Raw genomic sequence first — 6,000 nt, 5'->3', positions numbered from 1 at the left:
CAGAAGAGACAACTTGTATGGTTAGCCAAAGTGCCCAGGATGGACAGACTTGGCAAAGCTCCAAGGCAAAGCTAACAGTAGTGTAAAGGAGAATAGTAAACACACAGCAGAGCATTGGAGGACATGGCATCGCATTTAGATAGACCAGTGTTACAGTAATGGGGAGTTCACATTGGAGGGTCCTGATTTCATTGCGCTGATGTTAATGGTGTTATTGCTCTAATCACTCCGAGGTCTAGTGATTGTGGACATTTAGGGCATGACCTTATGTTTAAGATGATGTGAGGGAGAGTTAGGCTCAGTTTTGGCACTAGTTCAGATGGAACCAAAAGCTGCTTCATTGGTCCTATAGACAGAATACATGTTACACAGACCAACAGAACACTGTTCAAGGGAGACACAGCTCCACAGTGTGAACACCATACATGGAAACTAGCAATTTCCAAAATACAATATTAAAAATTACACGATCACACAATTTTTTTAAAAGTCAGACGTAGAACTGTCCTTTAGTTAGACGTTGTGGTCTCCTAACGCTGGCAATGATGATATATCACAAGTTATACAGTGAGTGAGGGCAGGCTTCTCAACCATGCAGGCCATAACAGCCAAGCCTGATTCTATCCTCACCTGACAACCACACACATGCGGTCTCTAGTAAAGTCACTGGAATCAGGAGCAGGTACCCTACTTCTTAGCCTAATTGTGTCACTACTAAGACCACCATGGTTTAGATCGACTAACTCGCCACGACAGGATGGTGCCAGTACTCATAGAACTGTACCCAGTGTGAGCCACTGGCTTTAATTAAAAGGAAAGGAGAGAAAACAGGAAAAAAATACACTAAGGTGTCAATGTCACCTCAATCCACAGGAATGGAACGAGTCAACTCGTCTTTCCTGTTTATATATATATGACCAAGTTTACAGATTGATTTTTGTCAGAAAATAATCTTGGGAAATTGTGTCATTCCACAAGATCTTGGCTCTGGTACGTACTGGAAGAGCTGAACTGAACTGCAAATCAGTTGACGATTATACAATCACTTCTGAGGACTGCAACTGAGTCAAATAAATGAAAGAACTTCCATTTATAGAACACCCTTCATGACCTCAAGACATTCCAAAGTGCTTCACAGCCAATGAACTGCTTCTGAAGTGCAATCACTGTTGTAATTTAGGGAAACGTGGCAGCCAATTTGCACGCGAGATGAGATAAATGACAAATTAAACTGGTTTTGCCAATGTTTTTGAGGGATAAATGTTGGCTAGGACTTTGGGGAGATCTCCCCTGCTCTTCAAATAGTGCTGTGGGATCTTTTACATCCACCTGAGAGGACAGACGAGGCCTCGGTTTAGCATCTCATCCAAAAGATGGCATCTTCGACAGTGCAGCACTCCCTCTGGAGTGTCAGCCTGGATTATGTGTTCAAGTCTATGGAGTGGGGCTTGAACCCACTCAGTCGAGAGTGCTACCCACTGAGCCACGGCTGACATCGACAGCTGGCTTTTCATATCTCTCTTCCACACTCGTAAACAATCACTCACGGGCATAAAGAACGTCACAGAACATGATGAACAACAAAGAGAGCAGGGAATAACTGGTCTTTTCCCTTTACAGATGCTGACTGACCTGCTGTATATTTCCAGAATTTTCTGTTTTTTATTTCAGATTTCCAGCATTTGCAATTTTATTCCTGTTTGTTTTTTGAAATTCCTTTTGAGATAAAGAGAGTCAGATGACTGGCAAACAAATATGCGCTAGGAATCTTCCAGAGAGGCAGTGAGTCGTTGTCAGCTCATAAAAGTGAAACAAAAAAAAACATTTTGTTTATTAATCAGTTTGAAACCCACTCAAGCCCCCGTCAAGTCACATGGCAACAAGCATACGTCTGAGATGGAAATCATGGAATCGTTTCCAGCTGGATTTCATGACGAGGGGACTGTGAAGTCTTTCTGAATGGATGGGATAAGGTGGGCCAAATAGCCCTCCTCACCTGTATCCATCTTGTGAACAGTTCATTTTTAAAAACACACCAGCAGTGGGGAATTGTGCATTAGTGCCAGATTCTTCAACTGACAAACACCAGCCCAAGTGAAAACTGTATCCCTCAATATCTATCCAGTCTACCTTCTCCCAGATGAGCTGTTTTCCATTTGTACGTTCTCCAGGAGCTAGTTACAAGCAGCATTCCTCCTGTCCAAAAGAGTCGTCCTGTCACTGTTTATAATCCTTGCACAGCCGGCCAGGCCATGACTAATTTTAAACAAATACAATGGATAAGGTTACCAGACAGTCAAACACATTGCCAATAAACAATCATTCAGATTGGGTATTGTCGTGTAAATATGACTAAAAATCTAGATGATTGTGAAATAATTTTAGATTTAATGTTTATCATGAGACTGATTCTTGTTATTCAAAATATGGATTTCTTTTTAATTGAGGAGAACTACAATCACGTACTGAGAATGGTTGTATCCGGAGGCCAGTCTTACATTGTGCTGGAACATTCTTCATTGCCTGCCTGAACCAATGGTCTTTTGTACCGAGGATAATAGACTACACTTGAGAATACTTGCTGTATCCATTAGCAACCAGGACTGCTAGGAAAAGATTTCTGACTCGAGGCATTCTTGTCTCTTCCTCCTGTACTGCAGCATCATGATTGTATTTCATTCCTGCCCAGAATCAGACCTTACGGAAACCATTTGTGCAGCTGTCCTATTTTTCCTTTGTGTCTACTTTTCACCCCTTCTCTCCTGAAGATGCTGACTCATGGCAGGACTTGCATTTATATAGAGCCTTTCATGACCTCAGGACACCCCAAAGTGCTTTACCGCCAATTAAGTACTTTTGAAGTGTAGTCACTGTTGTATTGTAGGTGGATTGGAGAAGGATTGGAAGTGACATACCGAGAGGTCAGTATCTTTGTTCTCCCTCTCATATATATATATATATATATATATATATAGATGATTTGGATTTGGGCAGAGTCTCAAAATTTGCTGGTAACACAAAAGTAGAAATTTGGCAATCAATGAAGTGGACTGCAAAAGACTTCAGGTTAGCAAAATGGGCAGACAGGTGGCAGAATGAATTTAATCTGGAGAAATGTGAGGGAATGTATTTTGGGAGGAAAACCAAAGACAACAGGAGTACACACTCAATGGCAAGACACTGAAGAGTTTGAACATAAGAAATAGGAGCAGGAGTGGGCCATACGGCCTCGCGAGCTTGCTCAGGATGAACGGAGAGACCCAGGGGTTCAAATATGTAATTTCCTGAAAGTGAGAGTGCAGGTAGATAAACCCTAACAATCTCATGTGACAGATATTGAGCACTGCCGCAGTACAGGGCTGAATGGAACTGTCCTGTATATTTCCTGTCAGGAACACAATATTTTCACACTATTGGAGAATGATGTGGAGATGCCAGTGATGGACTGGGGTTGACAATTGTAAACAATTTTACAACACCAAGTTATAGTCCAGCAATTTTATTTTAAATTCACAAGCTTTCGGAGATTTTCTCCTTCCTCAGGCAAATGTTTCAAGATCTCCTTGGGCTAATGTACCCACAAATAAAATAAAATTAGTAGAAATTAAAGCCCTGAAGAGGCTGAGAGTTGAATCTAAAGCAATTTCAGCCCAGGCTCGTGATATACTCGGATCCCAGCAGTTAGTTATGATGTTGCTTCTCCCCACACAGAGTAAGTCATTTGTATACAGTGAATTGAATCTGCTTCCTTTGATCCCCAATTTCAAGCACCACTCAATACTAATAATTACACTCATTATTTTAGATTTAATGGGGGCAGGAAGATGAATGTATTTACTGTAGGATTTACTCAACACACAAAGATATTGATCATCCTTAAGTCCCTGCGGGTTCCATCTAAAGAAGGAGGATTAACTTCAAATAAAAACAATTGATTTGTAAATGTCTGTGACTGAGCCGTAATCCCAGTCAGGATAATGTCTGAATTGGCAACTGATCGAATGGATGTGAACTGATTCCACCAGTGATTGAAAAAAACCCTTCCATTTCTTTGAATCAATTTAGTTCAAGTAAAAGGTGAGTCTGATCTGGAACTGGAGCAGCATACTGCTCCCAGTGGTCATCTCTAACATTACAACTGAATGAATATTGATACCAAGCAGTGAAGGGAGGGAATATTGAACCAAAGTGCAGCACAGCATTAAAGCATGGAAAATCTGCAGAATTCCTCCAAGTCTTTCTGTGCTCCCAGCAACCATAGAACCATTGAGGTTTTCAGCACAAATGGAGGGCATTCAGCCCATCAAGTCTATGCCAGCTGTTTGTGCTAGCAATCCAAAACTAATCCCACTGCCCTGCTCTCTCCCAGTCTTTTCCTCTGCTTCAAATATTTATCCAATTTTCCCTTAAAAGGTACAATGGTCTCTGCCTCAACCACTCCCTGTGGCAAAACATTCCAACAAGCCGATGGATGAAGAAATTTCTCTTAACCTCTCTTCACTCTCTTGGTAATAGTTTTAATTGATGATCCTTTGTCATTGACTCTTCAACCAGAGGAGATAATCATTGCCTACTGATTCTATCAAAAACCTTCAGGATTTTAAAAACCTATGTTAAATCTCCCCTTAGCTGTCTCTGCTGCAGTAGCTCATGTCTCTCCTCATAATGGTAGAATTCCATCCCTATAATATTTTCTATGGCTTTAATGCTCTTTCTATAATGGGGTGCTCAAAACCGCACACTGTACTGTAACTGTGGTCCAACCAAAGTTTTGTACAAATTTATTATTACTTCTTTACTCTTGTACTCTATGCCCCTATTTATAAATCCCAAAATTCTATTGGCCTTTTTTATGATTTTGTATACCCTTGCACGCATTTTCCGGGAATTGTGTATTTAAACCATCCATACCTCTCAGCATCTTCATTCCACTAAGCTTTCTATGTCTTCCATTTTCAGTCCTCCTCACTGCCAAACTCCTACTTTTGTGTCGTCAGCAAATTTCAAGATTGGATTCCCTACTTCCCGTCCAAATCATATATATATCCAGAGAACAAAAGTGCAGCCAGCACTCACCCCTGCAGTACATTGCTTCCAACCCTTCTCCAATCTCAGCAACACCCAATTACCCTAACTCTTTATTTCCTGTCCATCAACCAACTTTCTATGCATGCTGCTACATTACCTCATAAATAAGCCTCTTGTGAAACAGCTTATCAAATGCCTTCTGAAAATCCATATACACTATATCTACTGCATTTCCTTTATCCATTCAATGCCACTTCTTCAAAAAACTCTTTTAAATTTGTCATATGATAACTTGCCTCTAACAAATCCATGCTGGCCGTCTTTAATTAACCCATGCATTTCTAAATGCTGGTTAATTTTATCTTGAATTACGGATTCCATGAGTTTGCCCACAATTGACATTAGACGAACTAGTCTAAAACGGATTGATTCTTTGCTCCCTTCTTGAACAAAGGTGTTGCATTGGCCGGTCTCCAGTTCCATAGTTCAATTTGCATATTTAAGCAGGATTGAAAAATCGTGATCAGAACCTCTATTATCTCCTCTCCGACTTCTTTCAACAGCCTAAAATACATGCCATCAGGGCCCGGTGACTTAGCCACCTTGAGTTCTGCAGAATTTACTTAGAAACTATTCCTTTTGCACAGTTATTTCTAACAACAATTCCATGTCTTTTACACCTACGTTTTCATTTTCATCATCATTTGTAAAAACAAATACAAAATATTTATATCTTCCTCTTCTACAGTTAGATGCCCTCTTCCATCCCTGAGTGTATCCACCTTCTCAGTCAAAGATGGTCAATAACATAGAGACAACCAGTAGGAGTGCAGATGGAGAAAATAGAATCACCTTGTGTGAAACTTGGCTTAGTGGTAGTACTCGTGCCTCTAAGTCAGAAGGTTAAGGGTTCAAGACCTACTCCAGAGATTTAGGCCTAAATTTTAGCCAGGAAGATCGGGTGGGTTGGAG

This window comes from Heptranchias perlo, chromosome 28 (genome assembly GCF_035084215.1).
Source record: "Heptranchias perlo isolate sHepPer1 chromosome 28, sHepPer1.hap1, whole genome shotgun sequence".
Classification (NCBI taxonomy): domain Eukaryota; kingdom Metazoa; phylum Chordata; class Chondrichthyes; order Hexanchiformes; family Hexanchidae; genus Heptranchias; species Heptranchias perlo.
Note: the sequence above shows the minus strand (reverse complement) of the source record.